The 13,719-nt window shown below is 47.0% G+C and overlaps 1 long non-coding RNA gene across 1 annotated transcript; it reads right to left on the reverse strand.

Annotated features, from left to right (window-relative positions):
• Positions 1-276: 276 nt before the first annotated feature.
• Positions 277-4,346, reverse strand: LOC112547464 (uncharacterized). The gene is made up of 3 exons (XR_016348937.1): positions 4,249-4,346; positions 3,011-3,113; positions 277-2,548 (listed from the first exon to the last, which is right to left on the reverse strand). It is a non-coding gene; the product is annotated as an uncharacterized LOC112547464 (long non-coding RNA).
• Between the last annotated feature and the right edge of the window lie 9,373 nt (positions 4,347-13,719).

Consider the following 13,719-nt stretch of genomic DNA (forward strand, 5'->3'; position numbering starts at 1 on the left):
TGCGCCGGCTGGGAAATCCTTTCCTCTCACTCCCAGTGCATTCTTTTGGCACAGAGGCACTGCTGCTTGTAAGTTACATTTCTTACCATAGGGAGGATTTCTTTTTGCTTTTCTGAGCTTCAATTTTATCCTTCAGGGCTTTAATTTCTTTTCTGTCAATCTGTTAAATGCTTACAGGTCCTTGGACCATGATGCACGTACATGTAGTGGGTGCCTTTCTGTGGTGGGGGTATGCTTAGACTGATCCCCATTCATTTTAGTTATTCAGGGGAGTATTTTGTCCACTCCTTGTTTGTTCAGTGGCTTATAGAAAACTAAACCTACACACTTCAAAGAAGGGATCTGCTGGGTCTAGACCTTATCAGCAGCTTATGAAATAAGGGGAGTCGTCACTCCCTCACATATCCGCTCGGTCTCGAGGTTCGGCTGACCTCCCCTTGCATTTAAGACCTTGTCAGCGGCATTCACTCCTCATACATCAATTTGCATTCATTCAGATGAGTGATTATAAATGCGGTTTTCAACATACTATCAGTAGGAGGAATAGGATTATCCCTAGCAGGAAAAGGAGCACTCCCTGGGATTGCTCCAAATCCCAGTAGTTATTTAAAACAGCCCATGGATTGGTGTATTCAGTCATTGGTTGCTGGCAATCCTAATCTCTAACAAATAATGACAGGGTATGACATACAAACACACAACACGCGGTCCGGAGAACGCAGAGGTTCAGCGGATCACACTTTCCAACTGTAACAGCTACAGCTCACTCTCAGACCTTCCCAGTCCCTCCGGACAGGCGCTGGGTTCCTTCTCCATCAGCCCAGACTCGGGTGCTTTGGCTTCCGATCTGGCTGGGGCTTATCCTCCAATTCCAGGCTCGGTGCTTTGGCTCCCAAACCGGCTGGGCCTTACGGAGATTGCGTGCGGTTTTCCTCCCTGCTTCTGCTTTTTGGTACTTCCTCGGGGATTCCACACACGGCTTAACTGTCCATCGTTAGCTATGTCTTTCAGACGCACTCTTAGGGATCAGCCTTTACCCCCGAGATTCCGTGTGTGGCTTATACCGTACGGTCTTTTCTCCTTGTAGCGCCTCTTGGTACCTTCACATTTGCCGGCGGGGATTTGCACTATGCGAGAGTTTGTACGTTAAGTGCCTGTTGGGGGGCATCCGCCAGGTCTTATAATGTTACGTGCAATGAGAGAGTGGATCACCAGTTCGTGCTGCCTGCCGCCTTGCGTACTCGGCCGATCCCGAGCTTAACGTACGGCTCAATCACTCCCTGGTGATTTATCCAGTCTCTCCGTAACGAGCCGCTTAGTTCTAACAGTACACAACCCTCTTGTGCTCGTCCTCTGTGGGGGGTTAGATGTTCCTTCCTCCCTCCCTCTTTCAGGCCTGCCTCATATACTTGGTTCACCCTCATCCAGGTATCTCATGCCTCAAATGGGAACGGAACCAGGATGTGTCTGAAGGAAACCAGAGACGTCAACCCCTAGACCTAATGAGGTGGTAAGTTAAATATACTCACCTCTCTTGGGTTTCAGTCTCCAGCTCCCGATCAGCTCACAAGCCTGGATCCCGGACGAGCCCCCAAGTTGTTGGAAATAAGCCAGGACACTCTGGATGCAGGTGAAAACAAGCAGAGGATTTATTATACACCAGCTGATGGAGTGACACGCAGGGGTTACCCTGGTGAACACTGGTTAATTAACACAATACAATAGGTTATATAGTCAGCAGGTGGATGGAGGAAAAATGATTTGATAGGTCTAGCAGCAAGGACTCCTCTGGAGTCCTACTGCCTGGGTTAATTAATATAGAGGTGGTTATTGTTCAAATGCCAAAACATGTCAGCAAAACAGTAATAACATTTTAGTCTGCATAGATGATGATGTTGCTATAGCAGGCGGGTATGGCCTTGAGTTGGTGCAGCGCTTGGTTCTCAGGCTTATTATCTAGGAGTGAAGCAAGACAGTTTAAGCAAATTTTATGAATGTTACTTAAGCAAAATGTGTTACGTTACCAACTGAGACCCTGTCCGAGTGTTTTAGAATGTGGTTGCTATGGTGCCCAGGGTCGTTTACTGTCTGCAGTTCTTATCCTGACTGTGGTGTTCCCAGGCCTTAATCCTAGAATGGAGTTATGCTGTTTAGAGGCCTACTAGCACATTTAGGGCTGCCTCAGTTTACCCTACAGTTGATCCTAAATGGAAAAGGGGGAGAAGGAGAGAGACAGACTCATCCTCCAGCTGGGGCCAATCTCAGAGGATTTGGTGAGTTTCAACAGGGCTCCCATTACCCAATGGGGGTCAGTCTCAGATGGGAGGTGGATCATTTCCTCTGGAGTCCTACTGCCTGGGTTCTGTCAGTGTCACTATTCTATTGGGTCCCATTTCCCAGAAGGAGTTCTTTACCTCTGTTGTAGCAGCAGTTAGTAGAGCTGCTAAATCCCCTGCCTGGCCAGCCGGCCTATGTCCTTACCTGGGTCACTGATGGACAGTCACAGCTAAGCCAATACGTTCCCTAGTTTGGGGAACTGTGCTGAGATCTAACGGAAGGGAAGGAGAGGTGGATCCATCAGCATTCTACTGTCAGCTCTCAAATTTCCCCTGCGCCAGGAGTCTCACACATATCTTTCTGCTGGAGACACTGGGGAAGAGGTGCTAGAGCTAGACCCTCAGCTCCTTCTGCTCCTAACAGATCCTGGAGCAAAGGTCCTGCAAAAGTACTTGCACCCCCAACTGCTTCAAAAGGGCAAGAAGCAACCCAAGGTGAGGTATGAACCTGGCTGGAACAGGTATTGGAACATGGTCTTCTTAAAGTCCCAGCATCTCCACTGAACCAGGAGAAGATGAACTTGACTTAAGCATATTTCATTCCCTGCTCTGACTCTGCCTTCCCAAAGGGAACATTCCCAACCCACAGCTCCTGCAGTTGCAAGTCCTGCAGCGTCTCTGAGCCAGTCTGACTATGTCTGACATCAAGAAGCTGAGGGTCAGAGGTCACTTACATCAAATTCAGGATGGGAGGTGGTGAATCAGAACAAGGCGCTGCTGCTCTTTACAGCCTTGGCTCTCTCCTGGGACACTCTGGACCTGATGCAGAAGTTGACACTGTGGGGAAAGGAGGCAGGTCAAGAGCAATAGACTTGTGTGCATATTATGCAAACAATCTCCCCTCTATCCCTGGGGCTGAGACAGTGCTCAGGGTTCAATATCTGATTTCTTGATCATGGCATTTGAGAAAGGGATTGTCACAATTTTCAGTGGGTGGGCTGGTCCCATCCTTCTGAACTCCTGATTTAAGAACAGCTCATCGGGATGGAGATAGACCCCTTACCTTCATTGGCTTGAAAGCTCTTGGCCTGAGGAAGGGAATTGACTGTGAGGACAATTCTTTCCACCACACCAAATCTCAGTGCCAGTAGGAGAGAAGAGCAGATTCCCTTTGAGCCCACTTGGCTCTCTAGGAAGAAATCTGAGACTCTTCTGTGAGCACCACCTGCTGGATCTCATTGGCGGGAGTGGAGGGGGGGTTGGGCAGCGGACAGGGCATTGGAGGCTGTCATTGCCAAAGCCAGCCAGGGCCCTGACTTGAAGTGCCATCTCCTTCCCTTGTCCCTGAGGGTATGTCTACACTACCCCGCTAGTTCGAACTAGCGGAGTAATGTAGGCATACCGCACTTGCAAATGAAGCCTGGGATTTGAATTTCCCGGGCTTCATTTGCATAAGCCGGGCCCCGCCATTTTTAAATCCCGGCTCGTTCGAACCCCGTGCCACGTGGCTACACGCGGCACGAACTAGGTAGTTCGGACTAGGCTTCCTAGTCCGAACTACCGTTACTCCTCATTCCACGAGGAGTAATGGTAGTTCGGACTAGGAAGCCTAGTCCGAACTACCTAGTCCGTGCCGCGTGTAGCCGCGCGGCACGGGGTTCGAACGAGCCGGGATTTAAAAATGGCGGCACCCGGCTTATGCAAATGAAGCCCGGGAAATTCAAATCCCGGGCTTCATTTGCAAGTGCGGTATGCCTACATTACCCCGCTAGTTCGAACTAGGAGGGTAGTGTAGACATACCCTGACAGAGGAAGGACCCAATATAACACTGCCCTGACTGCCTTAACCAAGGATGGCCCACTGGGGTGCAGGCTAGTAGGACAGACTAGAAAATGCATTTCCAGCCTCTCCTTTCCACTTCTCCCCAGCACTAAGATAAAACTGCCCCCTGCTCCTCCTGATCACGCTCACCTCCAAGATGTATTGGAGCCTGTCTGTATCTGGGGACTCTGCCAACAGGTTCCACAGCATGCCCTGCCTGAGGTCACACAAACCCTTGTGCAGACCCTGCAAAGGAAAAGTCAGCCATCGGTCACAGTTGGGAAATTGGGAAAACTTTTCCTCTCTGTCAATAGCCCCCTGCTCAGCCAATCAGCATTGAGACTCTGAGAAGTGGGAGGCTGAGAGATCTTACCAGATGTCCCAAAGGATGGCCCAGGTCACCACCAGATGGGATCAGTCTCCGAGCAATTCCAGCTCCCTCCCCCTTTGGGACGGTTTCCCACAAAGCCATAAGGGATGGTGGTGTCTCTGAGGTGCCTTGTATCCCTGTCCTACCTGGCTGATGTCAGGGTCTCTCTCTGAGGTCACCACTTCCCACCACTGTCTCCCAATAATTGTTCAGAGTCAGTATTCAGCAAGTATTTGAGAAGAATTGGAACAATAGAATCAGAAACTACACAGTGACAAAAATTGCAGAGAAGCAGCACAATCAACTTGTGACTTATTTGTTTGGTCTTAAAGGAGAACAAAATGACCTGAGCCTTCTCTGTCAATAGCCACCTGCTCAACCCATCAGCATGGAGACTCTGAGAGCCAGACCATGGAGGGGTCTCAGGAGCAGTCCAAAAGGATGGCCCAGGTCACCACTGGAGAGGGTCAGTCTGACCAGTCTTCCAGTCCCATCTTTTTATGAGGCATCCCACAGTGAGAGTAAACCCTCCTGACACACACATATCCCTCCTTAATGGAAACAGGGAGGAATGGAAAAAGGGGAAAAGTAGTAAGAGAAGAAGAGAAAGAAAGAGGGAAGGGGAAACTTAAAAGGACAAATCCCAATGTCCCCAGTGACTATGGGACAAAGCCGTTGGTAGGAAATCAAATCGCCTTAACCTAGTGATTTCTATGCCTAGAATTTAGCTGGTACCAGGTGAATCAGACTGAAAGGGTTTCAAACTTCTGAAGCTCTTACCTTCTATCCAGGGGGACTACAAAATGAGTATTAGGGAAGGAGAAAACTCCAATGAGGTTCCTCCTCATGCTCAAGTACATTGACCCTAATTCTCAGTCTTCAAGGAGAGCCTTTGAGAAGGTGCCTTGCTACTGCAAAGCCACAGGAGTCTGAGGTTGCCCTGCCTTACGCCTCTGTCCTGCTTGGCTGTTGTCAGGGTCTCTCTATGAGGTCACCATCTCTCCACCACTGTCCTCCAATAGGCTGAGGTCCTGCAACAGGCCTTTGTGATGTCACTTCCACCACTCCCTTGTACAGCTGTTGTCTTAACCCTGGTCAGTCTCTTTGTATGTTTGAGTGGCATCCCCTGGATCATCCCACTTAATGGCAGCTGAGTCTGGGGATCTAGCTGGATGAACAATAAAATCCCAGAGGCTGCTCCCTATGCCATGTTTAGTTTTTCATTAATTAGTAAACTTTACAGTCAGGAGGGACTATTAGAGCATCGAATCTGACCCCTGTATATCCCAGCCCTCCTGTCTATCATAGTAGCTAAGTTTTGATCCCAGCACACACCAGAAAGACGTCTAGTCTTCATTAGAAGACATCAAGAAATGGAGAATCTATCACTTGCTTTGGTAATTTGTTCCAATGGTGAATCATCCTCACTGAAATATTTGTGCCTTATTTCTAATATGAATTTGTCAGGTTTCATCTTCCAGCCACTTGTCTTGTTCTGTCTTTCTTCTGCAACAATCAACAACCCTTTAATATCTGATATTTCCTCTCCAGGAAGGCACTTGAGACACTTCAATTAAGTCACCTCTCAAACTTTTTTTTTGTAGAAGCTTAACAAATTGTGAGCTATTGAAAGGACGCCAAGAAGGAATATTCTGCGTGCACGCATCCCTTGAATTTACTTATTTTCTATCTCATTCCTAATAATCTCTAACATACCAATAGCCTCTGTGATTGCTGCTGGACAAGGAGTAGAAGCTTCCAGAGAATTACCCTGGTGACTTCAAGATCTCTTTCTGGCATGGTAACAGCTAGTTTAGAAACCATCATTGTATGTGGATAGCTGGTATTATCTTTTCCAATGAACATTACTTCACACTTCTTAGTGTTGAATTTCATCTGCCATTTTGTTGCTCAGCCACCCAGGTTTATGAGATCCCTTTGTAGCCCTTCACAGTCTGCTTGGACTTAACATTCTTGAGCATCTTTGTATCATCTGCAAACTGTGCTGCTTCCCTGTTCACCTTTTTTTAGATTATTAGTGAATATGTTAAAAAGCACAAGTCCCAGTCCCAGACATGTCCCATCCATAGGACAGTTCAGGGCAGTTCTGGACTCATGCATTGGGGTACCCCACAGCAGCTGCCCCAATTGTCCTATGGATGGGATGCTCCTCCAAATGTCAATTAGCCCCTGGGGGCCAGGGTGACTCAGGAGACCTGGGGAGCCTGGGCCAGCAGCAGGGGTCAGGCCCCTGTGCATTCACCGCAGTAGTGGGAGCTGTGGGAGAGGGTAAGCAGTGCATGTCAGTCTGCTTCACTCCACTGCCATCTCCCTGCTGGGTCACCTACTTCACTGTGGCAGAAGGAAATGGAGCAATCTGGTTCCAGCTGGCTCCGCTCCCCCTTCTGGTTAGGTGAAGTGAAATAAACTACACTCATATAAAACACCTTCCACCAGTATAATTGTATCTCTACTAGGACTTTTAGGCTACATCTAGACTGCAAGCCTCTTTCGAAAAAGAGCATCTAGACTACAACCAGTACTTTCGAAAAAGCAAGCTGCTTTTTCGAAAGAAAGCACCCAGGCAGTCTGGATGCTCTCTTTTGAAAAAGCACAGTTTGCATTACATAGCGCCTTTTTTCAAAAAAAAAAAAACCCTGTAGTCTAGACCACCCTTAGTATCATAACTGTCTCAGGAAGGAAAACTGAACCCTTCTCTGACAAAGTTATGGTGGTAAAACATCTGAATGGAAACTGAGCTTTAAAGTGCCTTTTTCAGTTTAGCCCCAAAAGCCTTGCGCCTCATTAACACCCCTAGAAAAGCATTTAAACTAAAAGCCCCAAAAGCCAATCTCATCCTGTAGTAAGAGTGTCCACATCAGTCTAACTATACCAGTAAAGTTACATTGGTATTTAGCGAAGGTATGAATGGCTGACTTTGACCAAGTCCTTTTATCTCACTTTGCCTCATTTTCTACATCCCTGCCTCACATGGACATTGAAAGGCTGAGTTTATTAATACTTGTGTAGCAATTTAATTCATGCGGAAGGTATGATAGATGCATAAAGCATTATTGTAGTCTTGGGCCAATAATGCATTTACACAAACACATCACATCATGACAAGATAATAGCTTAAGGGGTGGGGGACTTTCATATGAAAGTAAGCAATTCACACAAGCTAGATAGAGTTCTCTTATCTGATCAAATAGGGCATAATTCTAGGTCTTGTTCAAGACAATTCCTTTAAATCAGACCACAAAAATCTGACTTCCCTGTATTTCTGAGAAGTGTTTTGGAGATGTGTGTATTGGCACTATAGATAGAGTCTGATTCACCAGCAAAATTCAGATCCAGATCCAAATTTCCTCAGCATGCAAGGAGTTGTTCAGATCTCAAATTTTGGTTCATCCCAGGAGAGTGATAAAGACCCAAGCTGTAAAGTTCAGAACTTTCCCTAAGTTTTAAGGATCTGCTCAGCCCATTATACACTGAAACTTGTGAAAGATCCCAAGAATTCAGTGACCATCTACCTAAGCAACCTTCCTGTGAAAGATCGGGCCGGGTCTGGGCACAGCTGAGGGCATCCACTCAGGGCGAATTGCTCAAATTTGGGGCTCCTTACAGCCCCCAGACAGGAGACCTTCCCAAACAGGCCACAAATCAGTCCCACAGATCACTTCAGCTGCCTGCCTGAAGCCTCACGAGCAAAACCCCTCTGACAGCCCAGGACTATCCATGCCCCAGATGGCCCCGGGCCTCATACACAGGTGAGGAGTTTTAGAACCCAATCTCACCTTCCCCGAACAAATTCTGTCCGGTTCCAAGAAACCAGCCACAGTTCCCAGGTCAATGTACACTCTAGACCTTACCCACAAATCACGCTGAGCCAATCCTTTAGACTCTACAATCTAAGGCTGTGTCTAGACTGGCCAATTTTTCCAGAAAAGCAGCAGCTTTTCCGGAAAAAATTGCCAGCTGTCTACACTGGCCACTTGAATTTCCGGAAAAGCACTGACGATCTCATGTAAGATTGTCAGTGCTTTTCCGGAAATACTATGCTGCTCTTGTTCGGACAAAAGTCTTTATCCGAAAGACTTTTGCACAAAAGGGCCAGTGTAGACAGCATAGTACTGTTTTCCGCAAAAAAGCCCCAATCGTGAAAATGGCGATCGGGGCTTTTTTTGCGGAAAACCGCATCTAGATTGGCCACGGACGCTTTTCCGCAAAAATTGCTTTTGCGGAAAAGCATCCTACCAATCTAGATGCGCTTTTCCGAAAATGCTTTTAACAGAAAACTTTTCCGTTAAATGCATTTTCAGAAAATCATGCCAGTGTAGACGTAGCCTAAAGGTTTATTACTACAAGAAAGAAAAGCATGAGAATAAGGTTGTTAAATGATCATACATTACATGCATCGAATCTCCCAGTTCTCGATGCAGGCTCTAGCAGAGATGTTATAGCTGCTGGCTTAAAGGTCCTTGTTGTACATCCTATAACAGGATGGGTCCACAGTTCTTCCCGGCTCGTGATTCCCTGCAAAGCCGCATCTCGGGTCCGAAGCAGATCTGAAGACCACACGGAGTCGACCACATGGCATATTTATACCTCCTTTCTAGTTTCTTCCAGGCTGGCTAGAATCACGTGGCCAGTGGCGCCAGGTGTGTCCTTGGCCTTCAGAGGCCCATTATTCCCTGGAGCTTTGCTCATTAGCATGTCCATAGGCAAACATTCCTAGCCCATTACTCTAGCACATTCAGAGAGACTTCCAGTCTCCATACGGAGTACAGATCCATAACTCCACATACAGACATTATACAGATATATAAAGAGCAGATACAGAATCAGAAGAAAGTAAGCTTTTGTTTGACCCCTCACATGGCCCCCTTTATACCAACCCCCCTATGGGTGCAGCAGTGACCCAGCTGCTCCCCTCACAATCCAACGTGACACCCGAGATAAGCCCAAATATTTTACAGTGTTAAATTGTTTGAGTTAAATAACCAGCAATCCAAGATGATCTGGGATTTCCCCAAACTGATCCTAGATACAGAAGTGACCTTTCCTAGAGGCCAGCTGAATCTCTTTGGACTTAGTTGCCAAGAAGACATATACTCTCTATATACATGGGTATCACCATATTAAATCCCCTTAGCCTAATTCTAGGGCTACATCTAGACTGTGTGCTATTTTGGGATACCAGAGGTATCCCGAAATAGCTATTCTGTTTCTTTTGAACCAGGCCATTATTTCAAAATAGATTTCAAATAACAGACTCACTATTTGGACATCCCTGTAATTCTCATTCCATGAGGGTTAAGGGATTTCAAAATTAGATCAAAATAAGATACACAATTTGAGCTATGCATCTACAGGTGCAGTGTAGATGCTCCCTGAGGCTTAGTCTGCACTGCAGGGTTTTTGTGCAAGAAGCCTTTTGTGGAAGAGTTCTTACGCAAAAACTTTTATGCAAAAGCGTGTCCAGACCTTAAAGCGCATCGCAAAAGTGATGTGCTTTTGCGCAAGAGAGTGTCCACACTGCATGGCTTTTTCCAATAGGGGTTTCTTGTGCAAAAACCACTCTGCAAAAACCTTGTAGTGTAGACATAGCCTAGCAGTGCAAAGAGGACTTAAAACTACTTGCATGGGCAGTTGAGAATTTGTCCAGTATAAGGGCACGTCTACTCAGCAGGGCTAAACCCGAAATAAGCTATGCAACTTGAGCTATGTCAATTGTGTAACTTGAGTCAAAATAGCTCATTTTAGCTTTTGGCGCTGTCTACACAGCAGGAAGTACAAGAAAGAGCACTCTTTCTCTGACTTCCCTTAATCCTCATAAAATCAGGGCTGCAGGAGTCAAAGTCCTCCAGCTTAACATTATTTTGACATCATGTTGAAATAACTGCTTGTAGTATAGACACAGCCTTTGCTATTTCAGAATAATGTCAGTTATTCTGAAATAATGCTGCTGTGTAGACATAACTTAAAGGAGTCCTTGGTTTGCATATAGGGCAAAACTAGATGTGGCCAAGGTACATTATCGTCCCCACTGACAATTTTTCCTGGTGGCACCCAATATGAGTAAGCAGAAAGACATCTTTAAAACCCTCAGATAAACTGACTTTCCAAAGGATTGGATTCTCTGGAGCCTTGCACCTCCTTACCACCTGTGGAAAGTGGGTCTTGATGCTACTATCTGATTTGGCCATTGCACTCACTTCACAATGGCTAACCCAAGGTACAAGGCAAAGGAGAACCTGGTCAGTTGTCCGGACAGAGGAGAACTTCCAGCTTTTCCAGTCATAGTCTCATTCATTTCTTTAAATTCCCTATCTCAAGAGATTCCTTCTGGTGCTTGATTGAGGTATAGTTGTCAATAGGAGCACAGGATCAAATCCATAGGCAGACCCGTGAATGACCTGTTACGGAAGGTTCAGTGGATACATTATATAACTAGACCAGCCATGAAGTTCTAAGTGTGACAAAGTCCCTTGGTAGCTCCTTAAAGGGGTTCTGCACTTCTTAGGGGGTTACTTGAGTGCCTCAGATTCATAGAGCCCCCTTTGTTGCCCTAGGATTTCCCATGGGTTCCCAAACTGGGGGGCATGAAGAAATTCCAGGGGGGACATGAGGTGACCCAGCCCCCCTATCAATTGCCCCTCCCAATTTTTGCTGCTATTTGTTTTTCAGCCTTGCTAAGTTCTTTTTTTTTTTTGCTCAACTTTTGCTACTATTGGGGAGCGGGGGGCATGAGGATTTCTCAAAAATCAGAAAGGGGGTATGATGCCACAAAGTTTGGGAACCACCACCCTAGAGGCAAGGGTCCCTGTTTACTGAGTCATTCTCATCACAGGTCAGTCCTTGGGGTTCAGTGTGTGTTTCGTTTCGTTTCGTTTCGTTTCGTTTCGTTTCATTTCATTTCATTTCTCTGCTCTGCTCTGTAGACCTTCCAAAAACTCCCCCCTTACTACCTGGGAGGAATCCTTTTATAGGAACCCTGAAGACCTTAATTGGCAGCAGGTGCTTAATTAATCCCAGTTGTAAGCTGTCTCCTAATTACACCTCTATTTTCTTTCCTGGTTGCTGGGCTGTGTTCAGGTGAGGCTAATTTGGAAACAAGAAAGTATTAACCCACCTCCCAATATGGCTGCCTTCTATAAGAGTTTTGCAGTTTGCAGGCTGTGGTCTGTCACACATCCCCCCCAGCTCAACAGGAGGTTGGGCAACTTAGGACGCCAAACAGGGAATGCAGAATAGCCCATCCGCATTCCTGTGTTGGGTTCCGGCCCTGTGCTGTACCCTAAATTTGAAAGGTTGTAGGGATACGAACCACCGGGTGACCCTAGCATTCTTTTCTCTATTCCTCTGCATCCATTGCAGCAGGGTATGGTTCATCACCAATACAAAACATCGCCCAAGGAGGTAATAGCGTAGTGCCTCCATGGCCCATTTTATGGTGAGGCACTCCCTCTCAACTACCACATACTTGCGTTCCCTTGGGAGCAGTTTCCTGCTAAGATACAACACTGGGTGTTCTGCTTCCCCAATTGTTAGTGATAGTACTGCCCCCAACCCCACATCTGATGCGTCAGTTTGTAGGATAAACTCTTTAGAGAAGTCTGGGCATATCAATACTGGGGTGCTACAGAGAGCAGTCCGTACGTCCTCAAATGCATTCTCTGCTGCCTCGGACCATTTAACCGGGTCAGGCCCCCGGGCTTTCACCAACTCTGTCAGGGTATGTCTACACTAGCTCATTAATTCGAGCTAGGTAGGCAAATGAGGCGACCGGAGTTGCAAATGAAGCCCGGGATTTAAATATCCCGGGCTTTATTTGCATGTTCCCATCCGGTCGCCATTTTGAAATTTCAGTAGCCCAAACTCTGCCGTGCGGCTACACGCGGCAGTGAAATGTTAATTTGAACTAAGTCATCCCACGAGGAGTAACAGTTAATTCGACCTAAGGACTTAGTTTGAAGTAATGTTTCACTGCCGTGTGTAGCCGCGCGGCAGTGAGTTTGGGCTAGTGAAATTTCAAAATGGCGACTGGACGGGAACATGCAAATAAAGCCCGGGATATTTAAATCCCAGGCTTCATTTGCAACTCCGGTCACCTCATTTGCCTACCTAGCTCAAATTAATGAGCTACTGTAGACATGACCTCAGGGGGATGGCCCATGTTGCAAAATGGGGAATAAATCATCGATAATAGCCCACTACTCCTAAAAAAAGCTTGAACTTGTTTCTTTAGTTTAGGCCAGGGCCACTATTGAATGGCCTCTAATTTATTTAACTGGGGTTTTCCCACCCTTTTCCCACCACATATCCAAGGTATTCAGCCTCCCTGAACCCCACAGCACATTTGGCTGGATTTGCCATGAGGCTGGCCCACCTAAAGGAGTCTAGAACAGCCTCTGCCTGCTTCACGTGGGTCTCTCAATCCACTGTGTGGATGATGACGTCGTCTAAGTAAGTGGCAGCATGGGGCTGGAGCAGCTTGTCCATGAGGCGTTGAAAAGTGGCTGGTGCCCCATGGAGGTCGAACGGGAGGACTGTGTACTGAAACAGCCCCTCTGGGGTAGTGAAGGCCATCTTCTCCTTGGCGTCCTCGGCCAATGGGATCTGCCAGTAGCCTTTTGTTAAGTCCAGGGTGGCCAGGCATCTTACTCAGCCCAGGCAGTCCCAGCTCGTCGATGAGTGTTATGGGATATTCATCGAACTGGGAGATCTCATTCAACCATCGGAAATCATTGCAAAAATGGGTGGTCCTGTCAGGTTTCGGCACCAATACTATGAGACTGGACCACTGGCTATGGGATTCTTCGATGATACCCATCTTTAGCATCTTGTGTACCTCCATGCTTATCTCCTCTCTTTTAGCTGCCGGGACCTGGTAGGGCCTTATCGTCACTCGGGCTCCCGGATTGGTAATGATTTGGTGGGTGGCCTCCAATGTTTGGCCAGGCTTCTCTGAAAACACATCCCGGGCAATCATGTTAGAAACCTCTTTCCTTTGGGCCGATGTTAACTTGGGGCCCACTTTCACTGGTATTGGGGGTTCGGTTGGGGGGAAGGAGGGATCAAGCTTCTCCCTCCGGGTAACCACACAGGCATCCCTCTCCTGCCAAGATTTCAAGAGGTTGATATGGTAGATCTGCTTTTGCTTTCAATGCCCCAGTTGACGTATCCTATAGTTTACTTCCCCAACTGGCTTGATGACTTCATAGGAGCCCTGACACTGGGCCAGCAGT

Source organism: Pelodiscus sinensis, chromosome 2, assembly GCF_052426305.1.
Source record: "Pelodiscus sinensis isolate ZL-2025 chromosome 2, ASM5242630v1, whole genome shotgun sequence".
Lineage (NCBI taxonomy): Eukaryota > Metazoa > Chordata > Testudines > Trionychidae > Pelodiscus > Pelodiscus sinensis.